Source organism: Centroberyx affinis, unplaced genomic scaffold (genome assembly GCF_046629955.1).
Source record: "Centroberyx affinis isolate AG114_WGS23_722 - 3 ecotype Tasmania unplaced genomic scaffold, CSIRO-AGI_Caff_v1 ptg001908l_1, whole genome shotgun sequence".
In the NCBI taxonomy this organism is placed as follows: Eukaryota; Metazoa; Chordata; class Actinopteri; order Beryciformes; family Berycidae; genus Centroberyx; species Centroberyx affinis.
The window spans coordinates 19328-39834 of NW_027280271.1; the positions used below are offsets into that span (position 1 = coordinate 19328).

The following is a 20507-nucleotide window of genomic DNA, read 5'->3' on the forward strand; positions in this document are numbered from 1 at the left end:
TATAGACCCACTTTGATGACATTATCAACTTTGATGATGACATTATCAACTTGGATGATGATAAAGTGGTAAGCTATCAAAACAAATCTTACTCTTGAATCTAGAGATCATACATAGCATTTCATATTATTGAGCCATAGATTTATGATTTTATTTCCAAAATATATGATGTGAACAACGCAATGACGTTACAGGCGTCCACTGATGTGCAGCCAGACCCGGCACCAGCGGAGTACCGACGAGGGGGCGTTTGAATACCGACAGTGGGCGATGACGTAACGCAAAGTATTCCCAGCTAGAAAAACATATGCAACCCGATTGTCTTATCTTAGATACACCAATTCAGCGGTTTTACCGTGATTACAGACAAGTTACAATGACACCGCCATCAAGTAATTCACTGTGCCTGCTTTACTAATATTGCGACCCGCCATTGATTAACAGATGCATAATAATACGCTAGGTTAGAACAGCCTATACCGGTGACATAAACAATAACAATACAAATAATGAAATAACCAGCCCTTACCTTTACTCAATAGAGCTGCAGTCTTCTTCTATTCGATGAGTGGAACCTCCTCAGCAGTATCTCCTTCCATTCGTCTTTGAATTTTCTACTGAGGTCATTCTCAAATGCCAGCTGGATCAGATGGGCTTTCCGTCTATGCAACATGCTGCGTCTGTGCTCAGAAAATACGTTCTTCAACGTGGAGAAAGAGTTCTCGCACATAGCAGTTGATGCCCCAAATGTCAGTGCATGTTTGAACGCAGTCAGCACCACTGGCATGGCACTGAAAACGCTGGAGTAATTTGAAACAAGTTGGCCCAATGTCACTTTCTCGTCGTCCTGGCCTGTGCACCGAGTTTTCAAAAACTCATGTGCAACAGTGAACTGTGACTCAACCATTTCGGTCTTCGTTAAATCCAGTAGTGGTTTCACTTTGCCGGCATCCAAAAAATTCTCACTGCCAGGGTCCAATGCATCCAAAGCTGCCATGTACTTGCTATTACGTTCGCTGAAACGCACGGCCATTTCACCGAGAATAGAGTCGATAATGCCAAAAAACAGCCGCTTGCACTCCTGTTCAATGTTCACTTCACGCTGACCAAGACTCTCAGTCATCACGTAGTCTTGTAGAGACTTGCTGGCCTGTCGCTGCCGCTTTAGGGGAGCAGGAACCGCATCATCTGCACCTACACTGTCAGCCCACAGTTTCTCAAATTCAGCATCCAATCGTAGATTTTCAATGCAAGAGGAGGCGCTTTGAATGAGCCGAATTGCAGTGATTAGATCCGTTTGTTCGGCTTGCAGCATCCTATTAGGTGGGTCCATCAGCTCCAGTACTTTGTACATCACACAGGCAAGAAATCTGAAGCTCCGTTCTGTGATGGCCTTGTGAAGTCCAACAGCTTCAATTTTCACATCGGCACTTGTTCTTGCGGTTTCGATTTCTTTCAGGAAGTCCACAAGCGTGGTGTGTGATTTCAGCACCACGGACACCGTGTCAAGATGTCCAGTCCACCGTTGATCCAGTAGCCTTTTAAGCTTCTCTCCATTATACTGTGCAGCTACAGTGGGCTTTCTCAGAAATTTATAAAGTGAATTGCACACGTCAAAAAAATCCCCAACCGCGCTCTCTGATGAAATAGCATGCACGACCACCAAATGTAATTGATGGTTAAAACAATGAATGTAGGGCACTTCTCTGTTTAACTTATTTTGAATAAGTTTCTGCATGCCTCCTTCTCTTCCAGACATGACGCTGGCCCCGTCATAACACTGACTTATTATTTTGTTTGTGTCGAGACCAACATTTGACAGCTCTTCAAGCACCAAGTTAGTGAGTGACAGGGCATCACACTTTTTTGTGGTCTGCATCGACAACAGCCTCTCTTGCACTGTGCAGTTCTGGTCTACATAACGAACAACTACAGAGACATTCTCACTGCCTGTTGGGTCCTTAGTTCCATCCACCTTGATTGTAAACCATGACTCCCCGACATCTTTAACGATTTGCTCTGTCACGATCGTACTCATCAGTTCAATGATATTATTTTGAATATCATGTGATGTGTATGTAGCGTTTTTTGGAATTGTACTGAAAGCCTGCGCTAGCTCTTGGTTTTGTCTCACGGTGTAATCAAATAGTGACAGAAACAGTCCACTGCCCACTTCACCTCTGTTATCAACTGAATCAATGGCACCCCTCAATGGCAGTTCGTTTGAGACAAGGAATTCAATAATGTCTACAATTGCAGACACGTACAGGCGGTTTCGAGAAAGCTGATCGGAATTAACCAGGGTTGAAATCTCCTTGCCTGTGGAACATCGCAATTGCTTCTCTTTCCAAATAGCCACGCATACTTGATGATCTTTACTGTTAGCATGTCTGCTAAATCCCTTTGCCTTATCAGTAGCATGCTTCCAATTGCTAAAACCAGTTCTTGTGAAAACTGAGTCACTCCCTCCAAATTTCCTGCAGGGAAAGCAAAAGGCAGAATCTGCTTGCTCTGAGTATTCAAGCCAGTCCCTCTCGTTGTACCAATTAACCGAAAACGATCGCTTACAGTCATTCTTATGCTGTTGTTTCTTTGGAAACTGCTTGAGACGAACCTGGACTGGCTTGTCATCGCCGAGGTCATCTGCCACACTAGACTGCTGCGAGTGCGACGCCGTCGGCGTCGGCGGGTCCTTGCTGCTGGCAGGGAGCTGCGAGTGAGAAGGCGGGTCCTTGCTGCTGGCAGGGTGCTGCGAGTGCGACGGCTTCGGCGGTGACAGAGTGGTGACAGAGAGCGACTGGAGCGGGCCTGTGTTGTGGAGCCCAGGACCAGAGGTAGTTGTTGCAGTAGGAGGTTCTTTCTTTTTAATCCATTTCCGAATGTCCATGTTGAAATTGGGGGGAAAATAGCTAGCTAGCCAATCTTCATCATTGTCTGTAGTTCTTCTCCGTGCGCGGGAGTTAACGTCAAAGTCAACGTAACGCAACGTAACTTGCATCTTGACTGAGGGGGCGGGACAGTCTGGGTGAGGGGGCGTCGCCTCACGCCCCCTCGTGGCGCCGGGCCTGTGTGCAGCCATCATATTTGGAGAGTAAGGTGAGCAGACTGCAGTGCTACATCAAAGGGCTTCTGTTTCTTTTTAAAATATATTATTGGATTTATTCAGTAGGTGGATTGTTTTCATGGATTGCTTGTCCTTTGTTTCTTTGTGCTGTGTTTAACATGTAAGACGTAGGTATTTAAGAAAGAATGAACCAGTGACATGTTTAGGGCTGGACCCGAATATTCGACTATTCGGATATTCATTTGTTGGGTAGGTATTCGGTTTTCAATGTTGGGATTCGGATATTTGTTTTTTTAAATGTAATTTTATATGTAATCCGTAAGCCGGTTGCCATTGACGCTGCAAAGCAGTTTCTTTTTTTTTTTTACTTGCATTCAAACGTCAGTCACATTTCCTGATCTCCATGGCGGCACAGAGAAAAAACTACGACCTGAAATTCAAGCTGTCAGTTTCAAATTTGCTGAACAAAACTCAGGAGAAGCAGCAGCAAGACATTTCTCCATTGATCTTTTTTCTGCTTTCATCCTTTCTAAGGTAGGCTACCGGTATTTTGATACGGGGCTCTCTCTCTCTCTCTCTCTCTCTCTCTCTCTCTCTCTCTCTCTCTCTGTGCTTTAGAACGTAACCGCTGTGAAACAATCAGAAAATAACGTTTTATTTCTCTGATTCACCGGCTTTCTCGCTACTACCGCTCCCTCTCTTCATCCACTTTCTAGCTCGCTCGACCATCTCTCTCTCTCTCTCTCTCTCTCTGTCTGTCTCTCTGGCTATTAATTGAAGTTTTATGTATGTTAAGTATGTTTTCAGCGCTGTTTTTGTGAGGAGGAACTGTGTCTGTGTGAACTTTGTCGGGTGAACTGTTACCCGAGTATGGAAGCCAAGCAGTTTGAGAGTGTGTGCCCCCCCCCCCCCACACTGCGGCCGAAGCTTCGAATATTCGCTGTTGAATACTACTGAAGCTCCGAAGCCCAAAAAATGGTATTCGGGACAGCCCTAGACATGTTTTACATGATCTATACTCATCAAAGAGCACAATGTTACATCAGACCTCTGAAACAGTACTTCTACATTTCCTTTTTGTTGTTTTAAATGGATATTTAACACAGTTATTTCTTATTTTCATAGGTTGCATGTCCATTGTGCAGTCATCTATTTATAAAGGATGATGATCTATATACATGCCAGTGTCTGCAGGGAGAGGTAAAAGCATTTCTAACTAATGTTATAATAAGTTAAGTTTCTTGTTAGTGTCTTTCATGTATTCTGTATCCACTTCATTCAAATTCTCAACCCCTTTGTAGGTTCACCTTATCTTTCCCCCTTTTACCAAGGCTGTCTTAGATTTGGACAGCTGATGGATTCAGGTTATCTGTTTATGGAAATTTAAAAAATTATTAACAAAGTTATTGTTACATCTTTACAGCAACACAAATGAGGGACATGCCGATATTAGTGAGGACACCAATGAGCGCTTCAGCAGGTATGCAGTAGAATAGAGTTTTTAATGTGATTGGATAATGATGCTTGCCTTGGTCTGTGGACCTGAATTGTCAATAATATTGTTTTGATATGGTTGTGTAGCTTATCAGACATCGTGATGTCACTTGAAAAGAAAGTTGACACATCCCGGACAATCACCATCAATGTGACAAGGGAGGACCTGTTTCAAAGGGGGCTTAAACAGTGGGCCAGGCAAAAACAGGCCTCCCCAAAGAATCTCCTCCGGGTCTCTTTCATTGGAGAAAATGGAATAGACCAAGACGCTCTTCGTAAAGAGTTCCTTACTGGTATGTGTTCCCCACCAAGGCCAATACAAATGATGAAATGCAAATTTAAGAAATTACCAATGTGAATAATATCTTGCATTTGACAGAAGCTGCTCTTTCTTCTTTACAGAAATGGTGTGTGGAATTGAGACATTTCTTTGAAGGAGATGGAGAAAGGGGCAAAAACCTTAAATACAGTATCTGTGACTACCAGGACAACAATTTCAAGTATGTGCCACAGTGTGTCATACATAATATAAGACATTGTATTGTTAAGTAGTAACAGTCCAAAAAGATTACAACAATGCCATTTTGTTCAAAATTGTTTGCATCTTTGTCACAAAAGGACTTGTGGGGAGATTTTTGCCACAAGTGTGGTGCAGGGGGTCATGCACCAAACTTTCTCACAAGATGGTGCTACCATTTCTTGTCCCATGGGGAGATGGACAAGGATGGTGTGTCTGATGAAGTGACTGATCTGGATATTAAAAACCTGATGCAAGAGGTATTGAAACAGTTTCATACATACATACTTTTTTCCATGTCATGCCCTAGCCCTAGGAAAAAACATCTAAAATAACATACCCAAAATGAATCAGGAATTGCTCCTTAACCATAAGGCTTATATGCATATTTCTGGTCTCCTTTGATAGGTAAGAATCTAAGGAATATGAATCCATTGTAAGTAAACCTATTACCATCCAGAGTAAATGGATATGCAATAAAGGAAAAAATAAGATTTTACATTGAAATAGTAATAAACACAATGAATATTGATCAATATTCATATATGACTGAACAGCTCTGTGCTATACAGGCAGATTAATGGAGAATGCAAGGGTCCTCAGTGCCAAGCAACCTATCATCAGTTTCGTCTGAGTCAGAGGAACAGAATGGTATAAGGCTCATTGGTGTCAGTACTTCGATACAGCCACCAGATGGCGATGAAGAGCCAGAGCTCCCACCATAGAGCTCCAGTCTGTCTGGACTAAAATGGCTGGGGAATCCCCCCGATGATCGCTGTGACTCCTGGTTGGTCCAAACTTACGGTAGAAACGTAAGCAACTGAAATCTGCCATTTTTGGCGAAAATAGCATAAGCCTTGGTGAAATATTTTGACAAGAACATAGATTTATGTCAGTGTGACTAAAATGTGAAGTTTGACTGCTACGTTTCCCCGGAAGTAGCGGATGTTCTATCGTTCCAATCGTGGTGTGTTTAGGGTCATTGGAAAGCTCCGAATTTCTAGTTTCCAGCGATACCAAGCATGTTGTTGTGGACTGACGAGAAAATTATCCCCGATCTTTTGATCACAACTTGCTCTTATATTTACGAAGTTTATATTTGTATGACTTTATTGTTAAAATACTTTGTAATAAGACATAGTTTGGACAACATACAATTGGTTTACAGATTCTGAAAGCTGAAGACCCCATGTTTTCAAAACAGAATTCATATATCCCACTACTATAATTGTAGAGCAGTTTGTGTGTTTGTGTGTCCCACCATGGAGAAGAGGACAGGAGAGGAGACAAGGAGAGGAGATAGGAGACAAGGAGGTTATAAATTCTAGTTCTATAAATAGACCATCTTCCATCATGATTTTTCTTAACTAGGGGAGTGGGGTGGACCCGGTACCGGGTCCGTCGGGCTTAACAAATCCTATACTTCATTACTTGTCTAGATAAATCGAAGTGAATCAAATCACTATTTATCTGTCTAAAGCCCTGTTGATGATTAAATGTATAGTATACAATACTTAATCACTTCACCTTCTATCTATCCTGGTAAACAATTATTAGAATGATTTGGCTATACTATTAGGTATTAATTTTGTCCAAAGTTATGTATTTGGAATTTGGAATGTTAAAAGTTACTGTAGCCTATATCTTCTTTTTTTACATTTAGAAACCTTAAATGGCCAACTTATAAAAACTTATTTTATATTTTTTGTTTCTTTATGTGTGTGATACATTCTCTTTAGAGTAAGAGATGACCAAGGAGTGGAAAATGTTGGCATAGCGCAAATGCATGTTCACTATCAGGGGCTATGGAAGGGGAAGTTTCCTGTAAGGAAAGAGTGTGCACAATCAAAGGTATATATTTTTTTATAATATTCGGTGGAAGAAAATCATGTCAGATGTTGCCTTCCACAGAGTCATACTTTGTGAAAGTTAAAATATACTGTACAAACTTGAGGGTAATTTGATGTTTTCTTTTAACAGAATAGAGCGTTTGTGGTGAGACGCTTGGAGGGTTGTTTCAAACGTGCACTACGAGACTCTTCACAGCCTTGAAGGTGTTCTAGATCCTTCTGATAGCATCCACCTGTTCTGTGCCCATCATGTATTTCTTCCATGCCTGCAGAGGGATCTCGATGTCTTCAGGGTGGGTTGGGATAATCACCCTCTAAGAAAAGAGTAAAATCTGTCCCCACAACAACTGTGGACAATGGGACTCCTCCAGAATGTTATTGATGCTCCAGACTTGGCAGAGGTACTAATTAAAAGTTTTTTTAAGCAAACATGGTATTGACTGTTATAGTTTTGGCCAGTGTTCCTATATCATAGAATAACAATGCTCACACCATTTCATTTGAAAGATTTTAGACAGAAGCATTGTGCTTAAAACAGATTTACAACACTGTAAAGGAAGCCCTCAAAACTTATACCGTGAAAAAACTTGGAAGTACAACTGTATTTTTCACTGTATATTACACTAGTAATTAAAATTTGGGGTAGGAAAATTTCATGTTAATTTTTTAGTATTATTATTATTTAATGTCATTTATAAAAACAGATGTTTTAAAGTGGTTTCCAATCACCAGCAAATTAAAGAAATAAGAAATAATTAAATAATAATAATAAAGAGATAACAGAGCTAATTTTATTCAAATTCAAATTGCAGAGAACTTAAAAAAAGATGCTTAGAGGAAAGGGGAAAAAAAGGGGAAATAATTATATAAGATCTAATTATAATTTTATAGTTTAAAAGAACTAAGAACTCAGGTCACTGGGGAGGGGTGGGAGGGGGTCAAAAAGACGGATGGGAGGGCGGGGGTAAAGCGGGTTATGTTGTAATCAGTATCATAGGAGGGCTAAATAGAGGTTTGATAATAAATTGCGATCAAATTATATTTGAAATTTTGGCTAGGGCATAGCACACCAATGTGCTTATCTTGGGTTCTTCTTTTGCTGTATTATTCACATCATTTATTTTTGTATTTCATTTCATCTCACTATGTGAATGTAAATGTATGTAGCCTACATTTATAATGCATATGTGATTACCTTAGTATATAGATGTAGATGTGTTATGCAATGGCAACAAAATATTTCAGTTACTTGATTATGATATGTAATGTCTCCTCCATAATGAAAGCAAAAAAGAAAAAAAATGTGGTCACAAAAAACAAACAAAGATGCTTACTAATATCAAGGTGATGCTTAAAACTATTAAAATTCAATATATGCACAGCATATAACTACATTAAATATGCATTATGTATAAAGTTAGACCTCTAAATAGCCTCTTTTGATAGGTGAACTGTTCAAAAGCGGAACAAGGCTTGTATTTCTTTGGCCACATTAAAAAAAAACAAAAGTAAATACATAATTACTATGCTGATGCAAGTATGAACATAGTATCAGTTCTGTTCACATGTTGATCTACTTAAAATCTGCTTGCCTTTATAGTTTTACTTTATGTGCCCTGATTTCAAAATGACAAATTATTAATTTTGAAATCTGCTTTTTTTAAATGTAGGAAATCGAGGATGTAGATCTTGATTTCAACACTGCCAGTGAGCTAGATGCGACCAGTTCTGGAGTGATTCTTCCACCCGTTGGATGTCCCCTCTGTGAGCAGGATATGGCAGGCCTTAGGACCACTATTGATGTTACAAGACCATCTGAGTCCACGGCTGAGACATTTATTTAGCTGTTTTGAACTATGTACTAAATCATGTACCCTAGATGCAAACATTATATGTGTTTGAAGGGTTTAACCAGTTTAACACCAACAAGTTTACAATGAATATGTTTTAAATGTTTATTTGTTGTGACTGACAACAGTGAAGCCACATGGTAAAAAAAAAATCTCAAACTGCTTCTCAGTTCTGGGTAGCAAAATGTTGGTGAGACAACATGATGACAATTAGCCAGCCATCTAGAAATGATGTAAGGAAATTAATAAATCTTATTAAATCTTGTTGCAAGATTTACTTCCAAAGGTCAACATTTGATTGTCTTTTATAAATGTTCAACAGTACTGCCATCAAACAATACAATGTTTTTATGTTTACTTGACTAATTTCTCTTTCCAAATATGGCAAGATCTTGCAACGCAGTATTACTAAGAAATGTGTTTCTTTAATCAGAACATAGGGTAGTAAAACAGTAGCAGTTGGTGCTAAACATTTATCAACTAAACATTTAGGTTGTAGTTTAACCTTGAAAAACAGAGGCAGTTAATGGCAATTGTTTAGTATGGGAGGCCGTTTAGGCCATAAATCATTCTTACTCTCACACACACTACTATTTTCTTTTAAATACATTATCAATCTGTCACACACATCCTATCACACTCTCTCACATACACTATCATACCTTCTTAACTGTGTGTGTGAGAGAGAATGATAGTGTGCGAGAGAGTATGATGGTGTATCTGAGAGAGAATGATAATGTGAATGACAGAGAATGATACTGTGTATGAGAGAGAATGATAATGTGAATGACAGAAAATGATACTGTGTATGAGAGAGAATGATAGCGTGTGAGAGAGAGTATGATGGCGTATGTGAGAGAATGATAGTGAGAGAGTATGATGGTGTATGTGATAGAGAATGATAGTGTGTGAGAGAGAGTATGATGGTGTATGCGAGAGAATGATAAAGTGTGAGAGTATGATGGTGTATGTGAGAGAGTGATAGTGTGAGAGAGAGTATGATGGTGTATGCGAGAGAGAATGATAAAGTGAGAGAGAGTATGATGGTGTATGCGAGAGAATGATAGTGTATGAGAGAGAGTATGATGGTGTATGCGAGAGAGAATGATAGTGTGTGAGAGAGTATGATGGTGTATGCGAGAGAATGATAGTGTATGAGAGAGAGAGTATGATGGTGCATGTGAGAGAGAATGATAATGTGAATGACAGGATAGTGTGTATGAGAGAGAATGATAATGTGAATGACAGAATGATACTGTGTATGAGAGAGAATTATGTGTATGACAGAGAATGGTAATGTGAATGATAGAGAATGATACTGTATATGAGAGAGAATGATAATGTGAATGACAGAGAATGACACTATATGACAGAATGATAATGTGAATGACAGAACGATACTGTGTATGAGAATGATAGTGTGCATGAGAGAGAATGTGTATGACAGAATGATATATGAATGACAGAGAATGATAATGTGAATGACAGAGAATGATAGTGTGCATGAGAGAGAATGATAATGTGTATGACAGAGAATGATAGTGTGCAAGAGAGATTATGATGGTGTGTGTGTGAGAGTATGATGGTGTGTGTAAGACAGTTTGATTGAAACGGAAGGTAGTTTGATTGCACAGGAAGGCAGTTTAAATTCTCAGTTCCTGATTGGCTTACAGCCTTGTCACACACAAGGCCCGCCCCCTCCCAATTACACCAGCATGACTTGAGCAAGTGGCAAAATGGACAGGGAACGACTCAATGAAGCTATTGGCCTATTAAGTAATATTTTAAATTCTCCAAATACAGCAACAACAATGTCAAATTTGTTAAACCAAAGACAGCAACCATCAGCGGGAACCACATCTACAGTTGATGACGAAATGCGTCGAATGTTTACGGTTCCATCGGGTGCAGCAGCTAGCGGGACTTCTGCAGGAGCTAGCCAAGAGATGCGCCCCCGATACCAAACTCAGCAGTATTTTGGGACATGGGCTTCAAAGCCAAGGAAGAGGTGAATCAACAGTCTCGTGCTTTCTTCTCAAGTTATTACATTTATATTACACTTAAATATATCATTAATGATCTAATGGCGTCCCCTTGTTATTGCATCTACTGCTAGCTACGTACTAGCAATACTGCTAGCTGCCTACTAGCAGCCTAGCTGCTGTCCGTTGTCATCGCCGTTAATCACGGTAGTCAGAGTCACAGCTCTTATGCCATTCATATTCAGAACCTTGCCAAAATTGATGGTTCTACAATACAAATTAAATACAGTGGATGCACATTTTAAGTCTTGAAATGATTATAGACACTTCTGCATAGTCTTGGTAACGTTGGTAAATTACACAGAGAACACGATATAAAAACTGGCTTTGATGCTTCTTTTGCAAATGTCAGATCATAGAATTTTACCAATACTGGTTATAGTAATCGACCGCTATCTTGGGGCGGTCAAGATCAGTGTCTAACGTTACTTATTAAACCAAAAAACGTAAATTGAGATATGTAAATCCCACCGATGTGTAAATAATTTGTGTAATACACAGCTTGAGCTATAACTATACAGATAACGATAAATTATAACGATACATTGTTGGCCAAACATTCACACTACTTATTTTGGCGCTGAATATTCAGAGCAAAATGGGGGATGATTACTATACAGACGTGCTTTTATTTTACTAGCTCTCTAAAGTAAATTAACGACACCCGAATGATTTGGGTTCACGAATTGTTGCAAAAGAGAGAGAAGCTGGCAGAATCAATGCTCTTTTATAGGCACTGTCTTTACATTATTGTGCTTTGTTTATATGAGAGCAAATGATAGTCCCCAAGTGAAGCTATTCATTTCTTTACCAGTAGGTGACTCAACACCACACTACTGCGGATCAAAGAGTAAAGTATCCTGTAACCCATGTTGAGAGCAAAACCTGTAACGTTACTATACGGCTAAACGGGTTTTCAGTAGACTGAAGGGGAAACACATGTTGCTGTCTCCCTGTCAGAGACATTAAAAATATATGATAATGGCGCAATTTCCTCGGCAGGTAAGGACATGATGCTGTTTTACACTATTTTAGTTGGCGAGTTAACTAGCTTGTAATGTAAACAAACATTGCTAAATCCCAAGAGCTCTTCCGACCGCGACCGGTATGGCACGTTTCTTTTCAATATTTTTAGAGGTGATGGTCTTTGTCAAGTGCCGGTGTTCCGGTTGCTCTGGATTCTGTAATCAGTTCCTCAGCAAGCAACGCCATCACTGCAGTGAGCTACTGAATTCTACCACCTGCTTCCTTTGTAGAACTTTATTTTGATTTGTTGAAAATGTTTTATCATTGTCTGTAGATCCAAAAAATCGCTCTGAACCAAGAATATAATCATATCGTTTTGGATGTTTTTATAGTAACAGTTGTAGTGTGAACACAGACATTCTATTTACTGAGAAGATTTAAATCTTTTTATAATTATAGTTATCTTTATAGTTATCGTTCCAGGTGTGAATGGGCCTTTACAGCAGATTTTAACTGGGAAGTTTGCATCCCTCAATATACATTTGTTTGTTTAGACACGGACATCGCGGACATTGTGTAGCCTATTTATTTTTCTAACTACACGCTTGTGATAGTGCTTAAACTTAAAAGACTATACCCTGTTTTGGAGTGTCTTTTGCTAATGTTCTGTATTGTTCCTCTCTTTACATTAGCTACTCCCTGTCTACATGTTGCCCATATTATTAAGTGTGCCAGGAAGCACAACATTTATCCCACTCGTTAAGTAGCTAACGATTAAAAGATGGGAAATGCATTGATTGTGTTTAATAATTTTCAGGTCTACCACCCAGCATCACCCTGCCTTCAACAAGGATGTCATCCTGTTACCCCATCCATCATGGGGATCAGTGTGCAAGCACAAAACCAAAAGGAAGCTCCATGAAAGTGGCTATATTTTGAGTGGCTTTGAAATAAGGAAAATATGGGACTCCAGAACTGTCATCCAAGAAATAAGAGACGCATTCAAGGATAAAATTCCAGAGGATGTCAGGTATTATGTTGTCCAAATATTATAGGCCAAAGTATAAGATAGTTAATGGTTTGATTGCTGCCTTTTGATATAAATTAATAGACCCATTTCATAGCACGGTGAACACAGCTGCAGCTAATATAATTGCTAATAGGAAAGTTCTAAAATCTTTCTAGAAATGGCACTGGCTTGCTAGAATGTAAACAATATAAAAACGTCACTACAAAGTTCACAAAATATAATTTGGATGGAGAGCTTGTGAGCTTGTCTCATTTGTGATTACTACAGCAGAATAAAATGGAGCTAATATCGCGATTCATTTTTCTGCCCCACTATACGTATTGTCACATTTTTGTATTGTGATACGTTGAATTTTGATAAATTGTCCCATCTCTCTAATTGTTGCTTGTGCATACCTAAATCAAACTGACCTATTATTAATTTTGTTAGCTGCAGCTGTGTTTACCCTGCTATGTCAGTGAAAAGGGTCCATCAGTGGTATGGAATGTTAGTAGCAACAGTGTATTTTACTGATTCTTTTAAATTTATTTAAGATGTATTGGAGTCGTACAAATTGCATATTATATAAACTACCAATAAATGTGCATTGCTAAAGTCCTACTGTGGAAACACTCACTGCTGTTTATTTCCCCTGTTATGTTTGTTTGTTTGTTTTTTTAAGTGTGGAGCTTTTGATGCCATGTGGGAACAAATTGGTTTCGCCAAAGTTCCGTGAAGGCCAGGAGCTGAATGGCTTTATGATTCATAAAGTGTTCAGATCAAAGTCCATGTACATTAGGCCATCAAGGTCTCTTCTGGTACAGGTAAGTCATTTAAATACTGTTATGAAGAGCAGTGTTTCAGTGGTGTTTTTGTACTTGCCTTGCAACTTACAGTTTTTAGTTCATGAGCTAGCTTTGTTCTGTGTCCCTTTGTTTTTTTTCTTTTCTTGTTTTTTTAAGTTTGACTCTTCAGATTCAGATGAGAGTTGTGTGGAGGTAGACACCACATCAACATCCAGTGACCATAGAACTGCCATTGCCAGTCAGACCACTGCATCACAAGAAGCCACCAGTGATCGTATGACTACAAGGGCCAGGCGTGACAGGATCACAGCAACACAGGAAGTTTCCACTTGTCATATGACCAGAAGGGCCAGGGCGAACCAGACCGCTGCATCACAGCAGGCTGCCAGTGACACCATGACCAGGGCGAACCAGACCGCTGCATCACAGCAGGCCTCCAGTGACACCATGACCAGGGCAGACCAGACCGCTGCATCACAGCAGGCCTCCAGTGACACCATGACCAGGGCGAACCAGACCGCTGCATCACAGCAGGCCTCCAGTGACACCATGACCTGGGCAGACCAGACCGCTGCATCACAACAGGCCTCCAGTGATCGCTTGGACAGCATTGCCACAGTGAGCAAAACCCCATCAAACTACAATGATGACTATACTGCCTACCTTTCGATCTTGGACACAGTATTAGTTGTTTCTTCAGATGAGGAGGAATTGAACCATGCAATAATGGCCAGTCTTGAGAGTCAAACCTAAGTAATGCATCTCTAAGGGGTGGGTGGTAAAACATTGTTGCAAGAGTTGCAGTGAGTAAATGCAGATATGACATGATTGATTGAAGAGAAGTCATGCATAGGGCAAAGCATATAAGCACCTTTGGGGAAATATTGGGCCTATGATGCTGATGTTACTGATGTGCTTTACATGGCTAACATTTTACGCTGATGTTAGTTAGCTGCTGTTGGGTTTTAAATTGTGAAAACTGATGACCTATTCCTGTGTTATTGTAGTTGTGTGTAGATAGCAAAAATTTGACCAGTGGAACAGCTACATGGCATTATTCCCATCGTAATGAATGTTTCCATGTATTTTGTTTTATTAGGACAGCTGACTGCTCAGGCACAGTATCAGCACGTGAATTGCTTCTCAATGTTGCATCACAAATTGACAGCAACCAAAGATGCAAATTCAACATAAATAGGTTTTCAGTCTTGGACGGTGCCATACGGGGCTTCAAACGACTGTCCTACAATCCAAATCACATGATGAGCATCAAGTTTTCGGATGATATGGGAAAGGATGAAGAGGCTGTGGACCTGGGTGGGCCTAGGCGAGAATTTTTAAGATTGCTTATGGAAGCCCTGGCACAGTCACCAATGTTTGAAGGAAGGGAGGACAAAAAGAATTTGGCTCTGGACAGTACAGGTAAGTACGTTGATAGATCTGTGTATGTATCTATTTATTATATTGAAAATGTTGTCAAACTTATTTTCTAGGGGTAATTTGCTTTTAAATGTATATGCTTTGTCACAGATTGCACATCCCTTTTAACCTGTGCTTTGTGTTGTGTTTTCTCCAGCTTTACGAGAAGACCGGTATTTCATCGCTGGCCGGGCCATTGCTGTGAGCCTTGTTCACGGTGGTCCTTCACCAGGATTCCTCTCTCCAACTCTCTATTCTTGTCTAGTTGGTGGCAAAGACTCCGCAAAGCCTATCCTGGAAGACATTGCTGACTTTGAGCTGTACGAAAAAGTTAAAAAGGTAATAATGTTCTATTCTGTTGATCTGTAGTGCATTTGACCTTCATTTTTATACATGTGTTTGCATGGGCATGTTGGTTACAGCTCAGTTATAAGTAATTTGGTTATATTGTTTGGCGTTGTAATAATACAGAATTGTGTAGAGCCAGTAAATAGAATGTTGTCACTGTATAATTAAAGACCATGCTTGACACTCATTGACACTCCATCCTGCTACTTCATGTTCTGCATATACAGGGGGTGTACATATATGAAACACCTTACAATATAATACAATCCAAATACAATAGCCCTGCAATAAATACTAGCTTTGTGGAGCCCATAATGTTCAGGGTTTTTTAGAGACTGTGTCACAGAGGTGTTGATTTAACTCTATGGTCATTTTTGAGGCCATAGTCTGTGGTATTTAGCAAATATCCCTTTAAGTGTCCTTCAGTCAATGTTGATGAGGGTCTAGTTTTGACCACTCTCCTCTATGTAATTGTGATTTAGTTACTTCAAAGTTAATGTCCTTTTTCATGTGGTGTTTATTTTGTCCACCCCTTGTAAATCTCAATTACAAAGGCAGTTACACAAGTGAGTCTTTAAGTTCTCCAAAAAAAGTCTCAAAAATCATGCCAAACAGGCACACTGAATTGGCAAAGAGGAGAGTGGTCACAAGTAGACCCTCACCAAAGAGGTTGAATCAACACCTCTGTGACAGTCTCACAAAAGCTGAACATTATGAGCTTTACAAAGCTGGCATTTACTGCAGGCCTATTGTATTGTATTGTATTATATTATAAGGTGTTAGTTATTTTGTACACCCCCTGTATGCACACACCTATTCGTACCTTTTCTTTTGATGTTGGTAGTCTTTTTTGAGTGAAGACTCACTGACTGACCGAATCATGCTAGGCACTACAAATCAATTCTTTCTTTCTTTCTTTCTTTTTTTCATGTGTACTGTTGTTAGGTGTCAGAGTGTACTTCCCTGGACGACCTGCTACTGTCCACGGAACCACTGCAGGATTACCTGGCAAATGCAGGTTGTCTGAGGCCACTGACCTGCATAGAGGACAAAGACCTGCTGGTTCAGGATGTCCTCATGTTTCAAGTGGTCCACAGAGTCTGGGGGACTTTTGAAAGGTTTGTCTTTCTAATACTATGTATTAGAAAGACAAACCTTGTCTACTTTGTAGACAACAATTTGTGTGTTTTTCTTAATTGTATCATTGATACCTATAAATTTTAGTCTCTAAAATTTAGTATGTGTTTTAGACACGCAGAAAAGCTGTAAGGATACTATCTTACCATGTTTTTATCCTATGCTTTTGAGGGAACGCCATGGCCGACATGACAAAGTTGTTGAGGTATCAGTAAAGTATAACTAACCATATTACAAATACAAAAAAAAAAATACATACAAAAAAACAGCTGACCCCCCCCCCACAACGGATTATTGGATTATTAAATTTGAAGTCTAATGCATATATTTTTTTTTGTCTTTTTTATGCTTGTATTTTTTATAGATTTAGAGATGGGTTGAAGTCACTTGCTGTTCTGGATGCGATCCAAATGCACCCGGAGAGCTTCAGGCCTTTAATGTGCCATGAACCATCTCCACTGACGGCTGACCTGATGGATCATCTTTTCCATATCTGGCTCTCTGAGGAGGGGAGCAACAAGAGTTGGTGCTTCCATGTCTTGGTGTTTTCTTGCTTTAGGTTGTTTTTAAGGTGAGAGGTGTTGACTCCCAGCTGTGCTCGCTGCAATTTGCTCCGTGTATCATTTTTGTGTCACTCAGATGGTTATTATTCCAAGCGAGGGTCGCACTCTGTCATGTAGTGTTTCATGTAGTTTTCATGTAGTCAGGCTATCAGGCCTTTACAACACACTGATGAAGGCCACATGGCCAACAACGTTCTATGTATTGGCATAATGTGAACGATTAAAACTATATGAAGCGCTACATGACTGAGTTGCTCTGTTAGTGCTAGTCCAGCTAGAATGTTTTTTTGGATGTTGTATATAATTTAATATAAAAAATCTTTGTTGTGTTTTTTTATCAGAGGAAGAAGGACCATCAAAGCTAGGGAAAATCCTAGCCTTTGCCACTGGTGCAAGTGTCATCCCACCAATTGGCTTCTCCCCTCAGCCCTCCATTGATTTCCTGCATGAAGACTCCTCCAGCACCAAACGCCATTTGCCTATGGCCAACACATGCATCAACTGCCTCAAGTTACCATTGCTTGCCACATATATGGACTTCAGAGAGAGCATGGACTTTACATTAGGGAACACACAGGGCTTTGGTAGAGAATAACTTGGGAACATGCTGTTTGTTGAATTGTAATGTATCTTGTGAATTGTATCTTGTTGGAGGTTAATGTGATCAGACAGACCTATAGGATGCACTGAGAGCATATGAGCTCGTCTCTTGGCAAAAAATACTAAATTCTGCTATGCCTTTCATGAGATATTAATTATTGTGGGAATAAGAATGGAGCACATGACACAAAGGGCTTTGTTCAATCAGATCAAGCATAAACAAAAGGTTTAATTAACTATTAATGCCTGCTGTAAATCATAACGGAAATCTGAGGTGTGTCCATTAATTAAACTCATGCAGTCAACAACAAAACTATAATTACGGTAACCGGCAGCCCTTTAAACTCTAGGCAAATATATATACTGTAGACAAAACAGATGAAGCTCATCTGTAGAATCTAATATACCCTGGTTCTCCATGAAGGTGAACAAGTTACTGAAGTGGAATGACACCACCCGAATCAATTCTGCCCACAACCGTTCTATCCTCTGGTTATGAACACTGCGGCCTGTGATAACACTTCGCCGGTTTAACCCCCTTCTCTCTAACATATAGCGAGCAACCCCTGTGTTCTCCATGCCGTGGTCACAGCGTACTCTTGAGGGAAGGCCAAAGCTTTGTATACCACTGCAAAATAGTTCCAAGACACTGGAAGCTCTGTTGTTGTTCAGGCACTGTAGGTATATGATGGTCCTGCTATAGCCGTCAACACATCCATGAAATACCATCCTCCATCTCACGAGTTTATGGTTTCCGTCTATATGCCTGTAAGGAGAAAAAAAACCTGGTCAGTGCAGCAGGGGTGTATAGGAATACCACTCCAGCAACACTCCAAGTGCATCCCTTATCGCTCAACTATCAGCTATCCAACCTCAAATTGAAATCAGGGGTGGCAAGTGAGTAATTATAAGTAGCCTACTCTTGTTACTGTAATAATTGAGTAGCTTTTACATGTATTTGTACTTCTTTGAGTACATTCTAAAATCAGTAATTCTAATTCACTCAAGTAGCCTAGATTTTCCCAGGACGTCCTACAATGCACTTCTGGCGTGCTGAGCGTGACGTCACCGGGGGTTCCCCGGGATTTCCCAGTGATGCCCCCCCTTCCAGGGACTGGGCAGGGTTGGCGTGCAGGGGAAAACGCAGAGGTAATGATGTTATGGCACCGGACAGGTGATGTTGCAATCCCTCTGTTTAATGTAAAGCCTCCTTAACACTTCCTTCAATCCATCCGTCTTCTGTCTGGAGTTTGTAGACACATCCTGATCTTCGTAACTGTTATGTTTATCCTGTAAGTGTGTGACTGCGGAGTCCTGACCGGACGGGTACGCATTTCTGTGCGGTCAACACGCGGAACAGTACGGAATATACAGATCTGTAAATTGTTGACACAGGCCCAAGGCATGGCGCAGCATAGAAGAGCGAACCCATCGGATCAGGACACAGCGGTCTACACACACTTAAACAACACAGTCTCGAAGATCAAGACAATCTAGACAGAGAAGGCAGATGGTTTGAAATAGGTGTTAAGGAGACATTTAACAGAGGAAAAAGTGTGTTGGGGGGGGGGGCCGCAACATCACCTGTCCGCTGCCATAACGTCATTACCTTGGCTTTTTCCATGGCAGGCCAACTCAGGCCAGTCCCAGGCGTCAGAACTGACAAAGTCATTTGATTGAAAGGCGAAACGTCTTCAATTAATTAATATCCAGTACAGTATGATTGAGGTAGTATTACATCTGCTACATCGTGATTGTAGCCTAACAAATAAATGACAAACACAACCAATATTTTCCACAATTTCCTAATAATTTCCTAGGAAGGAACTCTTAATTTCTTGTCAAGTTTCCTGGAAAGAACCATGAAATGATGCACTAGTTATATAGGCTACAAAATGTCAGCAGTCTGGTGAGTCAAGATACTGTCTATTTTCTGAAAGAGTTTCCTGGAAAGAACTGCAAAACTATTAACTATTTACTGGAAAAATAGAGGTCAATTTGGTAACCCAAGTCATTATTCATATAATTATACAATATAGTTATTTGATGAATTCCTTCCTCTAATTTCAAATTTTCTATATAACTGCTACATCATTTCAGGGTTCTGTCTTCTGTCTCAATTAGTAAATAATGTAATGGTTCTTTCCAGGAAATTTCCTAAAAAATTTGTAGTTCATTTCTAGGAAATTATTAGGAAATTGTGGACCCAGAAAATAAAGCGTTACCCCAATGAGCTGTGTGTATTGCAAAGTGCCATATTCGTAGGAAATGTATGAGACATCATGGGAATACTATGAATACTGCATTTGGACATCTTGCTACTTGGATGACTGAGATTAATCTACACAGAGTAGCCTACAGTTATGTTGTTATGGCACAGTCAAGAAGATATTCAATTTAAGTTTCCTTTGAACCTCTTTTCCCTCATAAGGCAATCTTGACAAAGCTTTCTTATACAAACAAATTAATGCAATAACAACAAACATCACTCACCACAATGGGTTAGGGGTTTGAACATTGTATACCCTTCGGCGAATGGCATGGCGGCGTCGGATGGCCCGTCCAATTGGGTCAAGCTCTTGCAGGCAGTGTCTAACACGCCAACGTTGTATTCTGATGTTCCGTGAACGAAGGCTTCCTAACACATACCTTTCACCAGCATTTGGGGTGTTTTGTAGGATCTCCGCAACTACATCAATAAGCGCATCATCGGACATATCTGTATAAGTTAGTGGTTGGATTTCAAGTTGCTGTCTATGCCTATACAGTGTCCGCCTGCTGATCCCAAAGCATAGGGCTATTCTTTGCCAAGTCATCCCAAGGGACAAACAGTGAGCAACTT

The 20507-nt window shown here is 40.1% G+C and overlaps 1 pseudogene; it reads left to right on the plus strand.

Moving 5' to 3' along the window:
• Positions 1 to 10511: 10511 nt before the first annotated feature.
• Positions 10512 to 17660, plus strand: LOC139653277 (uncharacterized; annotated as a pseudogene).
• Positions 17661 to 20507: the final 2847 nt, after the last annotated feature.